At 39.3% G+C, this 24,219-nt stretch overlaps 1 long non-coding RNA gene across 2 annotated transcripts in view; it reads left to right on the forward strand.

Moving 5' to 3' along the window:
* The first annotated feature begins 3,773 nt into the window (after positions 1-3,773).
* The window catches only part of LOC139669928 (uncharacterized), a 32,656-nt gene continuing 12,210 nt past the window's right edge, over positions 3,774-24,219 (forward strand). The window contains exons 1-2 of one of the 2 annotated variants that reach the window (XR_011697342.1): positions 3,774-3,851; positions 11,363-11,457. This is a non-coding gene — a long non-coding RNA (uncharacterized lncRNA). The remainder of the gene's footprint in view (positions 3,852-11,362; positions 11,458-24,219) is intronic. The other variant, XR_011697343.1, reaches the window with a different exon arrangement.

Below are 24,219 nucleotides of genomic sequence, written 5' to 3' on the forward strand. Positions count from 1 at the left end.
CTAAGAGTCAGTGCAGGTGCCCAAGTAGGCTAATCATTAAATTAAAAACTAGGTCTTTTGGATTTTGAGTCTATAAAGATTTTCTAACTATCCAAATTAAGAACTTTGGGGGCAAAGACAAATCTAATGCAAGCAGATAAGCAAATAGTGACAGTGTTTCAGGTATGGATAGGTTCTATAAAGAGTTTTATGGTGACTTATAGGCTGTATAAAAGGGCTTTAATGAGGGTGCAAATGGAAATGATTGTAAATTATGTTCACTTATTTTCAAGCATACAGTAAAAACGAGGACCACAGCATTGTTGTAGAGTGAGTAATGTTTTACACTGTAAAAGTAATCAAGTTTGATAAGAGCTTCCCATTTTTCATTTCTGTTTTATTCACTGGCGGTACTTAGGATTTGCGGAGATGAGAAAATAACTCCCACACTGCCCATGTGGGGAAACAGAATGTGGTGGTACAAAGTGCCCCCAAGGTATACAGGTCCCTTGAACTTGCACCACCCCTGTACTGCTGCAGCAAGGCATCCAGCAGATCCAAAATGGGGAGGGTTCAAAGGCCTTTCTTTTCCTCTGTCCTTTCCTGAAGTTTTAAGAGCTGCACCAAGGTCAGCTTTTTCTGGTTTATTTCTTTCCTGCTGATTCTCCATCCTGTTAAAGTATAACATGCACATGGGTGTTCTCTGACCCCAGATCTACTCTAGCACAGCTGAAAAGAAAGCTGAAATCAGACGGGAGGCTGCTTTTCTTTCTATCAAAATTAAATCTGGTTTGAAATCTCGCTGTGTTTCACTACCAGAGGAGTGCTTTTCTAGTTAGTCTCTGATGGAGAGCAGTAGGCAAATTCTGCTGTGCTACAGTGGTGCAGGGCTGTGCCAGCGCCCCCATTGCCACTCAAAGTTTTTATTTCAGTTGTATCCTTCTGTAAGTAGAGGTAGAATTTGTCCCTTTTGAGTTTAGTGACTGAAAAAAGGTGATGTGCTGAGTTTTAGCCAGGCTGGCCATATGTACCTGGCTGCTCCCCTCTAGGTTTAATGCTATTGAGTGACCTGCAAAATATCAACATTACCTATTAAAGACTGTCTTCTTAGGTAAGAATGGTTAGACAAATGATAGGAGTCTTTTCTAAGAATCCATAAGTGTGCGGAATTGTAGGAAATTTCCATTTGCTGATTTAAAGGTAAGAATTCCAGGGGCTGAAAGGGTAATTGCATGCTTGTGGTCATCCTCAGCATCTGTCTATCTGCCAAGACCATCACAGGGTCTGTAAGATTCCCACCAAGGGTCACATCTTTCTGGAAACAATTGCTTGTTTAGACATGGACTCTATCCTCTGGTTGCAGTGTGCTTTTGGTCATACATGTGTTCAAAGCTCTGAGATACCTGTTTCTTTTTAACACTGTAATTCGATGCATGTTTAATTGTAAGCATGTATGGTCCCATTACCTGGGGCCCAACTGATCAAGGTCCACAGATTTAGGAATCACCTAAAAGTTCAGTGTGTGCTTTGGTGGTCTACGCTTTGCAGATGGAAATCTAAATGGTGGAGTCCTGCAGCAGGCAGATAGCACAGTTCAGGGGGAAGTTGCTGTCTTACGAATAATAGTGTGTAAAATGCTTCTCTCCCCAAACACATAGGAGACATCTCCCTCATTGCTTTTGAACCACTTAGCCCCGCACAGCATGGTTCATCTACCCCTGCCACGGGACCGGTTCCATTTGGATTTTGCATTCCTTTTGCGAGCATTAGCCTTGCTGCTGCCCCCCAGACTTCAGTACCTGTTGAGTGTGATGGATACACAAGTTGGAAAGACTTTGCAGTCAGTGCTGTAGCACCAGCAGTGCGCATGCCTGTCTTGTTCATGCCTGTTGTAAGATATCCCTGAACTCCACTTCTGTACTTAAACCAAATATCATTTATTTTCAGAGTATTGTCTCCTTTAGAATGAGATTTTGTCACTATTGTCTGAAACAATCTTTTCATCTCCTATCTACAAACCACTCAGTTCATGTATTTCCATTTATTGCAGAAAGAGTAGGTGTAGAAAAAGCAGAAAGAGCACCATGTTGCTCAGCGTGGATTTTTTTTAATTCTCTTTCAAGTCAGTTTGTGTATCTTTCTTTCCAACTCCTGCTCACTTCTCTGAAGATTTTTGAACTTGAAGGGCTACTTGAGTCTCTGCTAATTTTCATGCTGTCAAATAAAGGCTGAGCTGCCAAAAATATACTCAGCCCTGGAGATTTCCTACACATGGGACTTGTGCTGAAAGAGTGAATGAAGGTCCCACAGGGAATAACTTGCCCATTTAAAGCTACTGGAAACTGAAGCAGGTGTATGGGCTTTCCCCTGTAAGCTGTCTTCAGATGAGAGAATAATTAGTCATGCTCGTACAGGCAGGTGTATTGGCAGTCCACTGCTAATAGCTTAAAGATTTGTCATTCAATTCAAGAAAAACAATTCTGTTTGTTTCTCCTTTTTTGCTCCTGATTTTTGTTTTAAAGAATTATCAGTGTGGGAGGAAAAACTCCAAACAGTAGAATGAAAAATAAAAGGCAACTGTTAAAATAAATTCAGATTGCTAAATCTAATCTCTGCAATGTACATACACATCTTGTTCCTCTGTCTGCTGTAACCACATGTTAACTCCTCACTAGCTGCATTTGTCACTACCCTCTTCCTTTTCTTTTTTTTTCTTTGCACAAATTACACCACGTCTTGTAGAATAGAAACAGCACAAATGCTACATGAAGTACATCTTGCCGATAAGAGGCACATTATTTTCCACAGACTGGAAAAAAACAATAGTGACATTTTAATACTAGAATATGAAAAGTCTCTTGTTCTACCCATTCATTACAGTGTCAGTCCAAGTAACATCAGCATGAATAGCAGTTCTAACCATCCTGAAGAGTGGCCATTCTGATACATGGCTTTATGGAAAAGCTAATAAAATGCAATTACTGTCCACCTTTGATTCAAAGTCACAAGAGTCCATTTCAGAATTCACGTTTTTATTGCCTTGCACAATACTCAAATCTGGGGATTTGGTTTATTGTTTTAATTCCCTACAGCTGAATGCAACTACCTGTTGTCTATGTTCACTAGAGCAGCACAGGTCAGTACATAAAAATAAAAGTTACAGTGCAGTACATTAGGTGGATTACTCTTTTAAACAGGATGGTGAAATATGGTCATACTTTTCACTCTCCATGGGTTTCTGGTAGGATTTAACTCTGTATGGAGCTTTTCAGTGTAAGTGTCCATTAAGCTGCCATGTGAGGGGGGTTTACACAATTGCTGAGCCTCAGGGAGGCACACACGAGGTCGGAGGCTTGGGGTCAGTCCCGTGCCAAGGGCAAGTTTTGTGCTGACTACACAGCATAAAATGGTCTCCTGCATTTGTTTCACAAATGGACTGCTCTGTAAAAGTAGCTGCAGCTGCAAATGCAAATCTCCAGCTCCATACATTAAACAAGAGTGAAACTCTGTGGCCCACACAGCACACTGCTGTCTGGAGCATGTTGACAGAAAGGGCCCAGGTAGACACCAATGCAGCATCCTTGAGACAGTGGAAAGGGGCACCGTCATCTCCCCAAGGCCTGAGCAGAAATCATTCCCTGAGTTCCTTGCCCATAACCATAGGGGAAAGGCTCCCTTTTATTGCTAACTCTAGTATATACATTGGAAAATTGCCAGCAATTTTCTTGGAGGAGAATAATTTAAGGAACAAAGCACAACATATGGTACTACCCGCAGAATTTTTATTCTCTTTCAGAATGAGCTTGTACTCAGCTTCTTCCTGAACTGGTCCAAAAGTACCTCGGCAGAAGATTCATCATCTTTGGCCTTAGGTATGTGGGTTACCATCTTATTTTTTTTTTCTAAGGAGGACTTCTTTAATAATGTTAACTATAATAATGCAAAGGTGAGTCTAAAGTGTTTAGGTAGGTTGTTTGCTTTTAAGACATAAAGATACCAACAAATAATTCCTGATTTCTCAAGGTCTCTGAAAATGTGTTGCTAATGTCACCTGTAGCTTTCTTTGTCTTAGACATATTCCCTTCAGCCTTGCTTTGTTTCTTTTTGAATAAACATGCTTATGTGCAAAGCAAAGGTTTATTTACATGAACTGTAGCAGGTTTCGTTCTACAAAACAAAATATTCAGAGAAGAATTTGGAGGAAAGGATGTGAGTCATGACAAGGCACAATGTGCTTGCACAAGCAAAGAAAATCAAGGGTGACTTCTAAAGTAATTTTCACAATGAGTGGAGCAGGTAAATAACAGAACATTATGCTAATGCTTAGGTATACATTATTAATGACAGTAATAATTCCCTTCTTGCTAAATGAGATGCTGCACTGTTCCCTTAGCCTATCTAAACACTTAACCCATTTTTCTCTTCTGTCCAGCACCTAATTTAATCTCATTTCAGACATTACAATATTAAGAGCCAAAGCATAAACTGTAAAAAGTAAATTGTGAATGTTTATTGTACTCCACTGCCTTAGTTTTGCACTGAAAATAATCTTCCATAGTCAGATTTTAGGCAAAATAAATCTCATAAAGAAGTCTGCAGCTGTACTCTGCACCAAAACAATTCAGCTGGTTGTTATATGCTCCAAATGATAGGATCATTTCCAAGATCATCAGTTTTCCACATTTCAGAAAGGAGTGCAAGTATCTCTACATATTCAGTTTGCATGTCCATTAAGTTAATTTAATCCCTCTGCAGACAGAGGTTTCATCATCTCTTTTGCTGGGACCATTTTTTTTTAATCCATCAGAACAAAATAAATCCCATTCTAGCTTCTCGGCCTTTGGAAGATTCCCCCTGTGTAGAGTTTATTTGATTAGGTCATGCCATTCATTACCCTATTAAACCCGTTATGACTATTGAAAATTACTAATGGTTGCTCTAACTTTCACAAAGGCCCAAGGAGAAAATGCAAAGATGTCCTAGGTGTTAGGAACATACAAGGCTAAATCTTGTCACAGAAAATCCAAACCAGAATTCAACTGGAACATGTAGTCTGTGTCCATGAGCTGCATCTCTCTGTAGAAATCTTTAACCAAAGACATACAGATGTGAGAGGGAGAGGAGGCACAAGGGAGTTAAAGTCCTAAGTCTTTGGAAGAATTTTGACATTTCACTAATATTTAGGTGCCTAATTGTTACAGAGAATCCGGATGTAAAAGTCTTATGCAAAGGCATGAACTGAGTGTGCAGTGAAGTTGAGAAATAACTTGCAGCCTCATAATTCCTACCATGGTGTCCTGAGCTGATATGGTCTAAAGGATAAGCCATCTATTTTTGTTGTCAGTGACAGCAAAATCAAGGCAGAGAATAAAGAAACAGAGGCAAAAATGTGTTTAGTGGGTGGGGTGGTTGATGAAAGCTGTGTCACAGGTAACCCAATCTGTTCCTTCACTATACAGTTAGTGGAGGTGAGGGTCACAACCTGGCCAGGGAAGATTAATGTGTGTCTCGCCTTGAGCAATGTGGTTACAGGGGGATTGTTTTCTTCCTCTTCAAGAACTCTACCTTGTAAAGTTTGGGCATTTTATTCCAACACTCAGGGCAAAACCTTTGTTTAATACAGGAGAAAATAACAAGGGAAACCCAAAACACAAAAACCACACCTTCCTTTAGTCCAGAAAACTGATAGCTATCATTTATTGAATACCAGTAGCATAGAAGGTCCAAATCAGGACCCAATGAGCTTAGACCTTGTAAAAACAAGAATTGTGGGCTTAGTTGCTCTGGTTACTGCACCACTTGTGGTCAGCAACAAGGATTGACAGTCAGTTGTGGTGAATTGTGGAAGAAGGTGAGCTTAGCTGTAAATGAGTTACCTCAGATATCAAAGCCATGCATGTGCTAATTACACACTTGAAAAATTATTTTCATATATGTTCATCTATTCTTCACCTGGTTGTTGGAGTTGGGCTGCTACCATAGCCTGGTGAGTTCACTGAAATCTTTGCTGCAGGGCATTTGCACACAGCTTTCATCTAGAGGAGACACAAGTCCAGCTAAGGCAAGAGGTCAAGCTGCTAGATAGAAAACAAGGAGTTGGTGGGAAGAGCACAGTGGCCCTGGAGGTTCTTGCTTACTGAGGGTGCCCAGAAACACACTTGATTTGAAAGTAAACTCTGTAGTAAAGCCAGAGTCAGTCTGGGGAGGAATTAAGTTTACAGAGCCTGCAGGAGAGAGGTAATTACCTTGAAAAAAATATATTCTTCACCCACAAATTTCATTGCTTTCTGAGGTTACAAGGGTCTTAATATTTGTCGGGTTTGAAAAAAACCTCAGGTTTAATATGGGCTGTACCTTTGCATGGATGTGATGATTTCTTTCTTAGCATTTATGCAAGCAAATCATCTGTCTCTTGGTTAGGATCAATATAAAATAAAATTAATGCCCAATAGGATCAGGTTATGAATTCTGATCAAACAAGCATCTTTCTCTTACACTGCTTTAATTTATAAATGTTGTAGGTAATTACACTTACTAAAGTAAAATAAAAATTAAAATTTATGAATTTGTACTGTGCTCCTAGCAATGAAGAGATTAGAAATCAGTGCTAAATTTACTTTGACACAAATACTGCATCAGTACTCCCAGTGGGGTGAATTCTGAATTACACTGAATATTGTCAACATTTCATTATACCCATCCCACTACAAGGCAGTGAGAGCAGATAGAGCAGATATCAGGAATTATCTCACAGCCAGCCCTTAAATAAAAAAGAGAAAGAAAATCTATCAAAAACATTTTATATCAATCTTGTTTATTTTTCTTCTCTTGAGTTTATATCTCCTGAAAATATTAATAATTCAGACTGGTTTGGGTTTGCTATGAGTTATGACTTTGTACAGCCATGGCCCAGTTCTGGCATGTTTAATTAGTGCTCCATGTGTTTCTATGGCTTCTGTCCTTTTAGTGCAGTAGAGGAACTGGCTCTGTGTCCTTCTAAAGGAAGATCCAAACTTTTCAAGATAACTGTTGCACAGTATTCCTCCCCATGCACGATCACAGTCCTCATGAGTAGACCTGAGGAGAACAGGCTGGTTTGCTCAGGTTACATAGGGTTTTGGTCTTCTGAAGTTGCTCATTCTTGATGTAAAGCTTTTCCACAAGTTGTGTTCATGGTCTAGTCACATATAGATTCTTTTGCTGGCCGTAAGCACCTCTGGCTGGCTTGGAGGACAAAACCACTGAGATAGTCAATGTGTTTACAGCTGACTATATGAAATCAGGTACATTGGAGGCTCATAAACCCAAGCTGTAGCTAAAGCAGGCAGATGGTTGGCTCAGGGTGTTCAACCCCAGCCCTGGAAAACCAAACAGGTTCCAGTACTCTTTGATGCCAGATGTCAAAACAGGCTGTCACGAAGAAAGAAGGTCTAAGATAAATCTGAGGGTGTAGAATACAGAATAATACTGAACTCCCTAATGGCAGTGTGTTGACACTTAGCTAATTAATTTATTCAGATTGCTTTGCAGTTCACGTGTGAAATGCAATGTATTATTAAATTATAGTTTCCCTATTGATTTTCTCGGTATCAACTTCCTCACTGTTTATATTCCTCTTGCGTTGTGCAAAGTGTATTGCAGAGCTTATTTGAAAATGCTGCTAATGAAAACATTGCACAAATGATAGAATATAGTTCTCCAGCATGCAAGAAAAGACCATCTAGATAAAGAAAAAAGCTGCATACTTGACTACTGTGAAGATTATTTCACCTTCAGTAGAAATCTCAACACTAATTGCCTTCATTTTGTCATTTGAAAAGATGAAAGGACCCACAGTTTTCTCATGTTTATGTTCCTTGATAAGAGATTATAAACTGGCACGGTGTTTGAGTTTGTCTGAGTTCTCATTTGCTATCTGACAGCTTCTGTGTTGACACCAGTGAGTGAAGAATCTACCCCTGGGAGGAAAATCTTTCATCAGTCCTAGTCAGTGCAGCTTTGTCCTATATCTACAACAGACCAGTATTTGGTCTTTGTCTATAATGGAGTGCAAGTAGAGCATGCCCTGCCTGAAAATGCAGGGCCTGAGTTCAAGTCCATCTGCCCAAGCTGGATGGATTGGAAGTAATTATTGTATGTGTATCCTATTATCATTTGAAGCTAAAATCACGTTAACTTCAAAGGGGCTGTGATTTAGCACTGAGTGTGGGAAAACCTAAAATATACCAGCTAAGAGTAACTCACTGTATTATGAAATATAAGTTATAGACATTTCTTCCATTTTATCACATTTCTCATGCCCTATTATTTTTTCTTTCCCTTCCTTTTATTTTTTCCATTAATACCCAGTTTATCACATAGTAAGAGCAAATATTTTAGTAATAGTCATGCACATAGAGTCTGTTTCAGACTTCCTTTTCCATATTGTTAGAAACTTATTTACATTTATTATTTAAAAGTAAATTTTTTTTAAAAATTTAAACATGGCCAAATCCCACAGAGAAGTTCCTTGACTGGATATATGACCACACTGTAAAAGTTAAGTAATGCAAAAAAAGGCACTGGTAATGCTGGTAGGAGAGGGAAGGCACAGGGATCAGCTGGGTTGTGATGATGTAATTTAGCCTCTGAAATGCTTAACTGCTCTTGATTCTTGATTAACCACTCAGGGTGACTCACTGCAATTCACAAAATTAACAGAGCCCCACAAGTGAATTATGCCTTTACACTAAAACACAACTTCCTTTGTGTTATGCTGTGTGTAAACATCATCATCACGGCTAGGCTTCGAGAATGAAGATTTGGGAAAGGCTCTGCTCACATGGGTGTGTCCTTTGAGCCTGTGCAGTGGATTTTTTAGGTGAGCCATAGTGTGCACAGAACTGGCCCCAACCTTTAACTCTTAAGGTTCATCTGCCACAGTCGAGCGAGTTTGGACGGTGACAGTGAAGTCCTCAGGACTAGAACCTACACCCCCCGGTATTCCCGGGAGGTCTCCCATCCAAGTACTAACCAGGGCTGACCCTGCTTAGCTTCGGAGATCTGATGGGGAATAATGGTCTAGAATTCGACACGTCTGTTGCAACTTAGAGGCAAGAGGACTCACAACTTTAAAAAAAAAAAAAAAAGGTAAAGTTGCTTTGCATGAAGAGAGGAGGAACTAATTTTTATGGACTTCTTATTACCCTGGAAAAAACTTCGGCATTGTCTGGTTCATGGAGTTTTCATCTCCTCTCCCCCCTGCTCTTATTTGCATACCACAAGAAATTAAATAAGGTACAGTCTTGCCAAGTGATTTGTCAAAGTTCATAAGGGAGAATAACAAATGAAGAGCTGCAACTCAGTCTTCTAACTCTCAGCTTAGTGATTTCTGCTCAAGATTTCAATTCAATTAAAGAGTTTTTCAGGCCCTTCTCTAATTAGGATGTGATTAAAAATGTATTTTTGTATCTCGAAAGGGACGAAATTGGAGATGGATTCATATTCTAAAATTCCAAACATCAGAAACTCAGAAGTGTTGTTATCCAGGCTGCCTGGAAAAATTATATTATGGCAGTTGCATGTACACATTGTGTTCCTTTAAATTCATTTTAATTCCTTTCCTTAGGATAAATGGCAATTTCACTGGCTCTCTGGCTGCCAATAGTACATGACACCACCATCATTCTGTCTGCTTTGCAGTTATTTTAGTCTCTGTTCACTGCAGAGGTTACACGTTTGGTTCCTTCAGAAAAAAACACAGCCAGTGTTGTGTATTCATTATAACTTCTCCTCTGCTGCCTACTCTGCTGAACAACAGGGGAAAGGCTGAGGAGAGGGAGTTTGATTTCTTGCTCTCACAACACTGACTGTAAGAGCTCGGCTGCACGTGTGGGAAGGAGAGAGCATGAGTGTGACAGAGTGCACAGGTGTCTGCTGGGGCTGGAAGGGAGAGGTGGGAGCCCTGCCTGCTGCCGAGGGTCAGCAGTCCTGATGCTCTCTGAAAAGCCTCTTGTTGACAGTGCCTAACCCTTATGCATGATAGCTGTTCTTTCATTCTCATCATCATTTCTCATTCCTTCTGCTTCTTAGAAGATATGTTTTTTTTTAAAGAATTAATTGCTGCTATGTTCTCTTGTCTCATGTCATTATCTCACCCTGCAGTGGGTTTAAGGCTGGTGTGTCAGTGACAGATCCCGAGGTGCATGCAGGGGGGAAGGACTTCTCTGTCTGAGGTCTCAAGCTCAGCTAATTCTTGAATGGGGAGGCAGGAGAACAGACCCCCAGCTCACGAGGCATCGCTGTTTTGTCCTTAAAGTTAGCACGACAGTTCTTATTTTTTCAAGCACAGTAAATACGTAATACTGGTTGTAATACAGCTTTGTTCTAACTAAGTGAAGCTCTGTTTGCGTAAGTAAAACCAGGTTACTTCACACAGGCAATGTCTGGACTGTCTGTGACTGTGACCACGTGGGGAGGACCCCAGGTCTCAGACTAGGTGGTGCAAAACGGCTCATGACCACCCTGCTCAGGTGAAACACTGCCAGATAAGAAGGTCAGATAGACATCAAGGAGGGCTTGTGTTCACCGTTACCTGGTTTACTGTGCTAAAAGGCAGCTGTAGTTTCTTTGCTGTCTCTGTGGGACAAGTAAACCACCTTACCTACCCAGCTTCAAGGACACACCTTTGGGGCAGTGAGGACAGCTGGCTCAGTGCCTCAGCAGAGAGATGGAATGAGACATGCTTAGTCATTTCTTCTGCATTAGGGGACTGATCCTTCTTGCTTGGAAAATGAAAAATGTTTTTTTTTTCAGTGGGAGTGGAGTTAAAGTTTGTCGTAGTAGAAAAATCTATGAAAGCAATAGGTTGCATGGAAACCACCCTGGAACAGTAAAAGTACAGAATGAGAAAGGGAGAATTTATGTATGACAGATGTAGATGTTGTTTCTCTAATTTGTTTTGGAAGTAGTTGGGAAACTTGCTCTGTTTTCTTTCCTTTCTTTTTCTTTTTTTGTTTTTTTCTGTTGGGAACTGAAAAAACAAACAAACAAGTGTTTTTAACCAGACAAGAGCTCTGCATCAATAGTGAATAATGTCATCAATGACTGCCAAAAACCCACCCAATTATTTGTCACTCAAGCATAAATTTCCCACTGAATTTCAGATTGATGGCAATTAGAAAACAAAAAATCTCACTGTCAGTTCATAAGCAGGAAAGAAAATGAGCACTGCATGTCAGACCACTTTCTTCCATCACACCCCTTATCTGTGTCCTAATTTCATCCCTGATTTAAACATGTAGTAGATTCTTTTTATATATTAGTTTATGTACACTTAAATATTTTACAGATCTACTTCCTCTGTGGTGTTAACTAAAAAATCCAACTATTTGGCATTTTTTAGGTCCTCAGTCAACTGGTCATAAGACTGGAGTAGAATTAGTCATATCCTACGAGAACACACGCCTGACAATAATGTTGAAACACATGAGGAACATTGTGAGTACTTTCATTGTGATGTATAGTTCATAAGTCCTTGTATTTGCAGAGTACTGTGAAAACATTAATCTTCCCCTTTCTAGGATAAGTAATTTTAGCTCAAAGTAATGACAGTACTGCTCTGTCATCATTTAACAATTTTTTTTTCATTTGAGCTCACTCAGTATGGTGTGGGACAGGTACAGAAACTGGGTTTCCTGAGTGGCTGGTAATGGTCTTTTCCAGGAAAACCAATTTTGATACTGTTTTGGCCCTCTCAGCTGACACATTTTGATACCGGTCAGATATGAGGCACTGAGCAGCAGCATGACTTTTTGTAGCATGTCAGTCTGGAATCATGGATTGATTATCCATACATTTCCTTCTAGTCCAGCATGACTGTCTATGAACAGGGCAGAGCTCAGCAGAGAGAGCAGTGGTGTATTTTAACCAGCAATGTCATTTGGTGGGGTGATGCTCAGCTTCATAACACAGCCTCTGTCAGGAGGCTGAGAGGTAAGTGCTGTGTGTTCCTGGAGCCTGGCTATGGCAGGGGGAAGCTGGCAGTGCTCCTGCAGCAGAAGGCAGGTGGAATTGGCTGATAAAGTGTCTTGAGAGACCTCCCTGGATCACGTGTGATCTCTCAGCTGAGGGAGCATGTCAGTTGTTCTGTAATGAGTTCAGCACCCAGGTGTGCTCTTGAATTCTCAGTGGCTCACATCTCAAGTAATGGTTGTGCCAAGAGATCCCATCTTTGTTTAGCTAGGGATTAAAGCATTTATTAACTGGTGTGGGTTCTCTTTGCATACACTGATACCACCTCCATCCCAAAGTGGATTGCAACAGGTTTCCATAAATGGGGCCAAAGTAAGGAGTTTATGTGAGCACTAACCAGTAATAAAATAAGGCCAAATGCTTAAGTAGTTGTATGAGACACATGAGGTTTATGTAGCTCTGACTGTTCTCTCTTGGCCACTCTGGCTTCTGATTTGCAATTCAAGCATGTTCATTTTGGTCTGTAACATCTAAGACATCTCTGTCCTGAGACTTGTTTTCTGTTTCCTGTGTGCCACTTTGACAGGTGAGATCAGCCTTCACTGACAGGTTCAATTTAGAAAACTTTACCTTCAGGATGTATCATAAGACCCTCTTTATTTTTTCTGTGGTGCTTTTTAAATGTAAGTGACTTCGATAAACTTTTGGTAAGTTCTAGTGTGTAGGAGGGGTATATTTAAGTGGTTGCCTTGCTGATGATGCCATTGAGAGTTCAAGCAGGTGATGTGGAGATGCACAGAAACAGAGTTAATGGGTGTTGGAGTTAGTCTTTCTACTTATTTCTATCATTTGAAGTGTATAGGCTCGTAACTGTGTTCTGCAGAAGTTTCAGCCATTTAATTAGGTTAAAATAAATTACAGCACAGATAGCAGTGTAGTGTAAACGTGAAATCCAGAGTTCAGTTCTCTTCATTTTTTGGAAAGGGACAATATAACTTTAAGTTTTAGTCTGCTTTTGTAAGTAGGCAACTAGAATCCATTTTAGTGAGTTTGCAGAGAAGTGGTAGGAGTCCCACTCTGTAAGACTGGCAATGATTCATGACTTGAAAATAAGGTCATTGTTTTGGCAGCCTACCCTAGGCAATCATGTTTTTAAATCTTGGGCATCCAATTCCTTCCTTCCATCTGGCCATCCATCCTTCATCATCTGATCTTAAATATGAAATAGTAGTGCTTCGGGATACCGTGATACTGGACTGACTTCAGACTGGCAACCTGTAATAGGAAGGTTCTTAATCCAATTAGTAAACTTGTCATCTTTTCAGTCATATAGATCCATCTTTCTGAAGTGCTCTCTTTTCTTTTTCCTTGCCTTGCCTTGCGTTGCCTTGCTTTCTTTTGGTTGAGCTGAACAGGGTTTTTAAAAGTATGCCAAGATCATAGATTATTCAAGGCATGTTAAAGCTATTTCAGGTATATTCAGTCTTTTGCAGAATCTCCCTAATTATATTTTAGTTGTTCATCTGTGCAGAGATTACTTTGCTATCTTATTTCATAAATTATAGTAAATAATTTTTGTGCTGCTCTTCTCTATTTAATTTATGTCTGCAAAGAGATTTTATGATGTGTTCAGATGTGAAAATAATTGTAGTAGGCCAAATTAATCCCAAACAGAGCTTCACAGAACTGACAGAAACTGTGATAGAGACATTCGATCCATGTAAATAAATTTTATTTAGTATTTGTGTGGGTTTACTTCTAGGGGTTTTAATAGGACTTCTAGATTGTGTTGTGAAAATCCTTTATTGATGCACAATTCACAAGGGGCTTCCTAAGGAGCTGGTGTTTATAGCCATTGTCAAGTGTCACACCTTCTTTACAGGAGGAAGCCAAGAGACTGCAATAGTCTAGCTTTGCAGGCACTTTTCCTGAAGGAAATTTCCCCTCTCATCTGGAATGTCATAGAGGAAAAATGCTATAGCAGTGGAGAGCTATAGGTGCAGCATGGACTCCCCAGTGCAGGCACTTCTGATCTGATGCACCCACATGTGCCAGATTTGCTGCAGACCACAAGTCAGTTATCCCTAGATCAGCTTCACAACATCCTCTCCCTTACCACCGTGACATTTCAGGCATGCATTAGGAAAGCCTGTCCTGCTTGAAGAAAACTTTATCAAAAATTCTTCAAAGACAAATATTGGAGAAGAACAGCCTTAGAGATTTTGGGACTGGAAAGGACCATTAACCTAATCAAACCTTCTGTAAAGAGAAAGCTGTATTTTTTCACTGAGAAAATGCTTGCAGCCAAGGAAACTGTTTGAACACAGAGATGTTAAGACTGGTTGTTAATGTTTGCCTACAGTTTAAGACTGTGGGTGCACAATGAAGACAAGTTCCTTTAAACAGATATTTATAAGATACTAAAAATGTTTCAGTCTCAAGATTCCCTTTAGCAATTCATGGTTTCATTTGAATTCTGAGATTCTGTAAGTCAGATGGCTTTCTGCTTCTTCTTATGATTTGAATGGCATCACCATGACTGCTGAGGGAAAAAAAGTTTAAATCCAACTACCTTAATAAAGTGAGGCTGGGATAGAAGGAAACATTTGTATAGGGATGAAAACCATAGAGCCCTGTAGTGTTTGGCCTCTGAAGTCATGGAGGATGTGGCAGCTGGAGGGGATGAGACAGGGCAGGCTTATTCTTCACACACAATAGCACAGTACGTGGCAAAGCGCTATAAGTGGTCTTAGGAGGAAAATACAGGAGCCCAGGGGAGGTTTGATTTGGCATCTGAAAGGATTTGTTAGCTAAGAACAAAACCAGTCCAATTGTGGCAGCAACAATACTCAGAAAACCAGCAGTAGGCAGGAACAGGAGCACAGGGAGCGCTCATCTACCTTAATAATGTGGCTTGTAGATCAGCACAGAAGGTGTGGAGATGGATTTATGAAAATTGATATACACATAAGTTTTGAACTTGAAATGTTCAGGTTCAATTCCATTCATCTGTATTAACCAACACAGAGAATGGGGAATATCAAGACCCTACCAGGTCTCAAACGGGGCAGACTGTGAGCTAGATTAGTTCCACACAGCCAAATACAGGCAGGCTGCTGGTGCTGCTGGGCTTGCCCACTCCTCAAAAAAACCACCAGAGGAAACAGAAGAAGCCACTTTGGAAGTTCATAAGTTTGGCTAACATATTTCCTTGCCTGTTTCACAGCTGTTCAGCATTGGCTCAGGAGGAAGTCTGCTTTTCCTGCTCATTTCATTACCATGACTTCAGGCATGCCCTGTTTTCCCAGAGAAGCAGCTAAACTTTCAATCCTCACTGCTAAACATTTTTGCCCATTACTTCTTGTGGACAGAATAACTCCTCAGGGCTAGAGGGGAGGAGAAACAAAGCCAACGTATCCTCAACCTCATGCCAATAAATGTAAAATGTTACTAGAATTCAGGAAAGCGTGCATGGGTGATGAATTCAGAACCAGTTTTACAGGGGGAAAATTTGCTGGAAGAAAAATAAACTCCTACAGATCTTTGCAAAACTACTTCCAGCTTTCCTTTTATAAAAGCTCTGAAGCTGTCATGTACCACTCTTGGTGATTAATGATTCTGGGATAGCTGATATGTGGGTGACGAATTTAGTAATCAGCTTTAGGCTTACACAGACATCCAGCCTCTTTCCATTCCATATCCTATGCAATCCAAGTACAAATTGCTTCCAAAAATGTTTGTGAGATGTGATGGCTTAAATGTGTTGGGAAGAAAGGTGAGAGCCAAGCTTTCCCAAAACCAAAGGGGTGAAATTTAAGCCTGCAGGTACAGGGCTGTAGGGGAGTTCCCAGATACAGTACAGGTAGATGCTCTGCTACCTTTGCTGGGTTTTGTCTGCAGCTTGATTGGGTAAGGCTTGGGGATTTTTCTTCAGTCTTGGTTGGTTCCCATGGTTCCTCTCATGAGCTTACCAACTTTTACACTTTATGACTATCATTATATAAATTTCAATGAAAAATATACACTACCTGCCAAGAACGCAATGCCTGCCAGCTAAATAAAAAGCTACATTATCCTTTCAGAATATTTATGAATGTATATGGCTTTCCTTGCTGCAGCCCATGGATCAGTCAGCAGTGATTGGAATGAAGTTGCATAGGGAGGCAAGCCTGGTCATCCAAGGATGGAAAACAAGTGGAAAAAAAAATCTCCTTGAGCTGAACAACACTTATCCAGAGAGTATCAGTGACAGAATGAAATCAACAGCTTGGCTGATAGAGGGAGGTAACACATTCAGATGAAGTTCTCCCTAGACTGGTGCAGGAAAACAAAATAAAAAGTCATGGGAAAAGAGCTCTTGTACTAACTCTAGTTTTTAAAGAATTTGGATTCAATTTTATAGTCATAGAAAATGCTTTTAGTTTTTAAATGAAAGAAAATTAGCTTAGATAGACTATGTTCTCTTTTAGACTGAAAATTAGCTGAACACCTCTAAACAAAGTTTGCTACTACTCAGCAGCAGTTTATATTGGAAAGAGATGAGGTCTGTTCTTGTGGCACAGGGATTACTGTTGGATTCATACATATTTGTTATGAAAGGTGTTTGACAAATATGTTGTACAGAAAGTTGTGTTATTGTTTCTCGTTAAACCCCTTAATCTGTCACAGTCACAGTACTGCCTCAGCTCTAAATTATAACTGCTCATTTTTAAATAAGTAACTCCTTACATAGATGATATGTGTTGAATAAGCAAAAAAAAAAAAACCAACAAACAGTGAGCTCTGTTTAATAATATGAGTGATCTGGGAGATGAAAGCGAACATAAATTAAATTTGCCACTGGTTGCAAATGAAGAAGACATTAAAAATAATAGTGGAGACAGAGCAAGATCAAGAGAATGAAAGTAATTTCCATAGCCCTACAACCATCTTGGACAAATGAAAAGTATTTCCTCAGGGAGGTAGAGATCTATACCCCACAGTAATGTGAAGATAAAACAAGCAAATGGTGAGACATGAGGTTGCTCTGAGATGCCAATGAGAAAGGCCAGATCCTGGTGTCATAGTGCAGAAAGAAAGTAGTTCATCTTTTTAAGGCTTTGATAGCAACATATTTCTCTCAGGATGTTTTTTTTTAACTAGAATACAAGTTCAAAGAACTATTCTCAGTAGGGTTACTTGGGAGTGATTGTTTCTTCAGGAGTGATTTATGGTTACTAAAATTTAACTTAGTTAAAACAGACTAACACGGACACAAGTCAATTGTGCCAATATTTAAGGGAGAAGGTGGCAAGGTTCAAGAAGAATTACTTACAACATTGAGCAAAAGCGTAAGTAGAAGTAATGAGAACTAATTAAGGAGCAGAAGTCGCATGCCTCCTATAATGAAATGCTTTCTTGCAAAGGGATATGGCAAGTTCTAGAATAATCAAAAGAAAAGTGAATGGAGCTCTTCACAGTTTGAGAAATTAAAAATAGTCTGGATCAGGTATATACTGACTTTTGTAATTAATTAAGAAATTGAGAAGAAAAATAGAGCAGGATAAAGACACAGATAACAGTCTCGCTGTTCTTTGTGCATTTTTATATTTGCTTACTATCTGGGCCTAGGCAAGGAGAGAAAATAATATGTATGTGACAAAAAGATAAAAACAGAACAGCATTTGCTTATGTTTCTTTTCTCTAAAGCTAATTTTCTTTCATGCCCTTTAACAGTCAGCAATGCTCTTAATCCTGAGTGTTTTCAAAGGGAAAGTGAAATGGGGTTTTGTCTTATGTGCTTGTTCTCTGTACTTTATTCAAAAGAAAGAAATTCTGGGATCTATGTTTCTAAGGGTCAAACTCAATCAGTCTTAGCCAGTGTCTTAGACTCTAAGATTAAATAGTCATTTGAAAATTAAGTGTTTTAAGCACAACAATAATATAGGGTTGAAAGCAATGGAATTTAGTTTCTTTATGGGTTTGGTGGTAATTCTGAAATAAGACCACCAGAGACTGGTTCATGAAATCCGCTGTCTGCATTATACATCCTGCTCCAACATTGCTTATCCACATAATAATAATATTTTAAAGCATGACTGAACCTTGACTTCTTTCATCTATGTACACAAAAAAAGCGGACTTAAATTACTTAAAGATCTAGAACCTAGAATGTCTTGTTACCTCTTTCACTTACAGCAAAAAACCCCAAACCAACTATGTGATTCTTGCTCAAATCTTTTACTGGGAGTTGTACATTTACTTAATAGATTTGCACTATGGTTATATAATCACCTGTTTTACATTATTTTTGCAGCCTTAGTGACTTTTGTTTGTGCCCACATGGAGCTATATAGAGCACCCAGTAATATAGTCCTGAGCATTGGTGAAGGGCCAGAGGTTTGTCAGAGTTCAGAGATAGAATTAGCTCTGAGTGGGCTGGGTAGGGACACAAGCCATTCTTTTCCTATGTTGTTTGTTCAGAAACAGTAATAAACACAGACAAAGCTGTGTCATTACTTGCTGGAGCTAAATTCCATCCCTTCTTGCCTGCTGCTGCTGCTGGCCTGTAAAAGGCAAGAGCCTGTTTTACATGGCAGTCATAGTCCTGTGGTTTTACGAACTCTTGCCCATTCCGTTTGGAACTGTCTGCCCTGATATACAACTTTTCTGGATCATCGAGACAATAAATTCTTCCTTTTAAACATGGCATCAGTGGTACACCTCAGTGCATTTCTTCTCCTTTCTGGTTTCAGAGCTCTATAAAGGCTTGGGAGAGAAACTCTTGTGACCTTGGTATCACAGCCAGCTTTTATTTTATTTACTTCATTTAAGCAGAGTTAGATGGGCTTTCCTCTCAAATGACTGAAGCAGATCAGAAACTTTTTATGTAGTTCTTAGAAAGCCCTGAATCTTTCAGGATCCAGCCAGTTTCCCATCACTGTCTTTCTCCTTAAAAAACCAACAATCAAACAAAACCTGGTTTTGTTAAATATTAAAAAGTAATTCTTGTTCACTTTGAAAATCCCACTGTCTGTGGTCCTTGGTCTACTTGGAGTGGGAATCAGTTTGAAACTAAGGTGCTTAGACACATGATGTGATGGAATCACATTTCCATCACGTTGTCATGGATCAGCTGCCTGACCATGGTTGTTTCAAATACCATGAATTATTTTGCTAGACCTCCAGTGACCACTGCAGAATGGTCCATTCTCCCATAAAGCCTATGTCATATTTACAGCTCCACACGCACCTTCTGTCGTCTGTGGTGACATGAGGCAGCAGTATTTTAGAAACTGGATCCTCGCCTAGATGACTAAGCTCTCATTTGATCAGTGGAGACTTAAACCCCAGTTCATTTTCCTGAGTATACAGGAGATGACCAAACATGTCCCCTCTGGCCAGCAGCTGCCACTGTAGGAGAGGAGGGCCCAGGTAAGTCCTGTGTCATGTCTGGCAGTTTCTGCAGATATCTCAATCGTCTTATGTGTCTCAAATGGGGCCAGGCACCAACATGGGGGCAATGTAACCAAGCCAAGCCAGGAGATATCCACAGTATGAAAGGTTGAATCTTTTTCTGGCCTCCTTCCTCAACAGCATTACAGAGATCAGCTCAAACTTTTCAGAACACTTATATACCTTCCTCACGTACACACCAGGACAGGTGAGCACCAAGACATTTTGCCCAGGACTGGTGTATTCATTGCAGAGTGTTAACTGAGATGCTTTCCCTACCTCTCAGTGACCTTTGAGAGCGTTGGTTGTTGGGTTACTCTTCAGAGATTTTGTGGCTCAGGACAGCTCCAGACCCTATTTTTGCCAGCACAGTTCTTCCTGTCAGGAATGCAGCGTAACCAGCTGTTCCTCACAGCCAGGCTGCATAAGTCCTGGCTGCTCTACTACAGGTGAATTGAGGAGGATGCTGAAGGTACTGGACACAGGCTATATCTGGATATTCAAATCAATACTATAGATAGAGCATCTCTGCATTTTTATCATAGTTATTGACAAAACCATCTGGAGGCTCACTCTACTGACACTGGCAGGTTTCTGAAACGTAGAAAATGCCTGCTCAAAAAATGCTTTACAGAGCTTTCCTGACAACAAAATATATATTGTTCTGAAACCAACTAATCTTTTTATTTCCCTGCATTGAATTGAGGTAAACCTAATTTCTTCTTTGGTTGCCTTGCCATTGGCCTCTGTGTCAGTGGCCTCTGTCAAGGCATGTCTTCTCTCTTCATGTGCATACTCAGATGCATGCATGAGAAAGGAAAGAACTTAGGAATAGGAATGAGGCTGCTCACAGAGAAGAGAGGGGGAAAAGTTTGATCAAAAAACGTAATACAATGGCTCTGATCTTGCCGAGAAACAGTTAAGTATTTTCAAATTTTAAGTGCAAAAAGCACTTGGGTAAAAAAGACACCTTATTTGTGCAATCACTTTTGGCCAATTGCTTTTCTGGTTTGTCTTGCAAATAGCAGAGAGTGCAGGGTACATTACAGTGATATAGTGGATTATCTTCTTCTCTAATTATTATTTAATTACTGCAAATGTGATTTTATTTTAAATTTTCTTTGAAGCAATTTGAAGATATTCTGTGAGAGGAAAATGAAAAGCTTAGTAGCAGAGTGGAATAGAGGTGTTCAGTGCTTTGAGATATGCAGAGTTCAAAGGAGAAACAAGGAAGGATCTTTGGTACCATGTTAGGATTTATGAATAACAACATAACCACCTGTTCACACAATAATCCTGTTTGTCCTGAAGGTTTATATATCTTATTAATCTGTTTTTGAAGGAACCTCTTTGTATTACAAATTTCTCAGCTCTCTAAGTTTAGAAGTAGCCCAGAGGATGTTCTCTTTTCCTAAGTCGAAGGCTGTATTTGCTAATTAGGCTGCAATTTTGAAAGACGGGACTTAGCCTTTCTCTACTATATTACATGGGGACTCCAAGAAAATGAAAGACAGTGTAGCAGCAGTGATGGCTTTTCTTACTAATTTTAATTTAGTCTAGAAGCAGCTACTAATTTATAAAAGTTACTGTGGTGCAAGGCTGATTTCTTCTGTGGATTTTTTTCTAATCCTCCTTTATCGGATAATAAATCCACCTAATGTCTCCACTTCATATATAGATATTTTGCTTTGTAGCCATGAGGGTTTTTTCTAACCACTTACTCTAGTGATATGATTTTTAAGAATGAAAGGTATCTCGATATTAAACATTTAGGAATATTTTGGAGTCCTTCCTTCACTATGTAAATAAATTCTTATAGCAGTGTATGTAAGAACAGAAGATGAAGGTAAAGAATAGGAAAAGTGAGAGAACTACTGGAAAAAGTGAGTTATTTTTATTTGGGGGCAGATGCTGAAAATGGAGCCTTTCTAAAGCCTGGCTATCTGGGATTCTTTTTCATTGAAGAAAATAAAGAAAGCAACTGAGATTTGAAAATGTCCAGGAAATTAATTCTTGGGAAGAAAGGAAGTTATTTATAGAGGAGGAAAGGTGGCATTAGTTAATACAAGTTACCTTTGATCATTATTTTTTACTGTCAAGATGGTTGAAAATGAAAGATGGGAAAAAGAGAACAGCAGCTGGAGCTATCAAATGTTCAGGAGCCATCAATCTGTTTCACTCTAACACAAAAGGTGATCTGCATGTCTAACACTAACAGAAACTGATGGCATGATTTAAATGTGAGGCAAAAGTCAACTGAAAAGAAAATTTTATGTCACAAAGACACGAGTTGAAAATGTTTTACAATAAATTGTCATTAAATACATATTTTATAAATCATAAAACTTTCCTTAAAATTCATAGGAGTATGGCCCAAAATTCATATTGCTGCTAAATACTAAATAGTTTAATGTATGGCAAATTTTGAAGTAGTTAGGCCTATCATAATGCTAACAAAGAGTTCTTCTTTTAGGAGAGTTGAGGTTGATTAGTAATGATCAAGGGAGAAAGGTCATTAGGATAATATAATTCTTGTGGAAAAATTAATTGAATTTAATCTATTATTTCCCAGCTACAGCTATTACATTTAAAATTAAATTATACAGTACATAACCTATCTGTGTTGGTTTCTGTAAGTAAGTATCAACTTTTGGGGTTTTGCAAAATAAATTTAGAGTGATAAATGGAACATAGTCATAACAGATACAGGTCTGTATTACGTTTTCAGTATGGAACTAGAGATGTGGAAAGAAGTAAATCCAGAGTATTATTTCCTCTCCCTCACTCCCACTCATTTTTAAATATTTCTATCACCTTCTGCCTGACTTTAGAAGAAAAAATAAAATAAACTGCTTTATTAAACCTATATACAGGCAGTTGTAACTGAGTTCCTTAAAAACATCCATCGTTATCAAGGACAGGTAGGATGATCATTCTCTGAGAAAATCATTCCATCACTTGGCTGTATTTGAAGAGAGCACAGGAAGTCAGCTTCTAAATTCGAGTCAGCTTCTAAATTCAAATCTTTTCTTTTTTATTGGCAGATCAAAACAGTGGGGTTTTTTGTGGTTATTTTGTCCAGAGACGTATCAAGGAGACCTGTGGCCTTTCTGTTGGGAGCTTGGTTTTTTACCTTTTCAGCCTTACAGATTTTATAGCTTGGATTTATTTGCAAGCTTACACAATGCAAGATTTAAGATAGTAATTTAAATTGGGATTAGCTTCTTCTGAAGGAAGTAAAAATCCCTTTATTTTGAGCGAATGAAATGACTACCGAATTAAACATAAATAAAATTCAATCTAACACCTTGGGATTTTTTCTATTTCTTTGATCACAAGTGCATTCAAGATATAAAGGTTTTCTAAAGTGCAAAATGCCATTCCCAAGGTATCATTTGATTTTATTTCTGGCCCAACTCAAACTATGGGGTTTTGCTGGATTTTAGAATCACTCATAAGCTTGCTAGCAATCTTTCTCTGTGTTTATAATGGACTCACCACAACAGATTGTCTTTGGTGCAAAGGCAGAGGTTCCACCTGAACAGGAGGAAGAACTTCTTTACTGTGCAATGACTGCATACTGGGATAGATCACCCAGAGAAGGTGTGGTCTCCCTCACTGGAGGTATTCCAGAATCCTGTGCCATGTGCTCTGGGATGACCCAGCTTGAGCAGGGAGGTTGGACCAGATGACCCACTGTGGTCCCTTCCACCCTGGCCCATTCTGTGATTCTGTGTTTTAGGTCAGGTTTATCTAAATTTATAAACATGCCAATGCAGTCTGAATTGGAAGTGAAAGGACAATCCAATGAGTTTGCTCACTAAATGTGATTGAAGACATAATCTTTAGTAAGAGAAATATTTCTGATTTTTGTTGTGTTTTTCTTTTATTTTTCATTCTTTTTTAATTCAATGCTCAACACATATATGAAACCTGGGAAAGAACTAGCTTGCCCAAAACCTTGGGGTTTTTTGACTGCTATGTCAGATGTCTTAATAAAACTTCAAATTCTACCTACTTAATATTTATAAAGATTTTTCTGCCATGTTAATCCCGCTCTTGTTTTTACCCTATGACTGTCAGACTGTGAAGACCACTCCTTGTCCCTGCTAGGGCATGTCTAGCAAAGTACAGCTCCTTCCATTGCAAGTCTTGCCTCAAGAAATGCTATGGTGAAGCAGTTTCTTCACAAGAAAAAAAATCAACTCTTTTGCCAATCTAAAGAGAAACCAGCATAAACTCACCCTATGAGCTCTTGTAAGGCCATGTCTGGATTATAACTGCCTTTAATCCGTAGATTTAAATTACTAGTCTGTAGTGAGACAGAACCTTTTAAAGAGTTGGAGTCCCTAATTAGATTTGTGGTGTCATATCAGGGGAGGGCAGCTGAGAAGTGGAAGATCCAGCTGGAAGGGTGCTCAGCTGAAGCTTTTCAGTTGTTTGATGGCATAACAGTGCCACTGCAAATGGAGGATTGGGACCATTGTGAAATTTGGAGGGGCCTTTTGGCCTCTTCTTAGGAAGGGAAGATGAAATGGGAAAGTGTCACCTGTAAATCAGGGGAGGTAGAAAATACTAACACCCACCAACCAGAACTAAGATCTCTAGTTGGAATTCAGGTGGCTGCAATTCAAATTACCTCTAGCAGTCTGGTTGCTGATTGCTACTATTGATGAAAAGTGGCTTTACTTTAGTTCTGAAATACCCCAGAGCAACTACTCTACCTTGAGTTTTCCCCTCTGAATTGCTAAAATATTCTCGTTTGATTTTCTCTATTGACCCTCCCCTCCCACTCGCCTCTTTCATCATGCATTTAGCTACATTCAGAGGAAAAGTGAGGAAGCAGTTTTCAGT

The sequence above is a fragment of the Pithys albifrons genome, chromosome 3 (genome assembly GCF_047495875.1).
Source record: "Pithys albifrons albifrons isolate INPA30051 chromosome 3, PitAlb_v1, whole genome shotgun sequence".
Classification (NCBI taxonomy): Eukaryota; Metazoa; Chordata; class Aves; order Passeriformes; family Thamnophilidae; genus Pithys; species Pithys albifrons.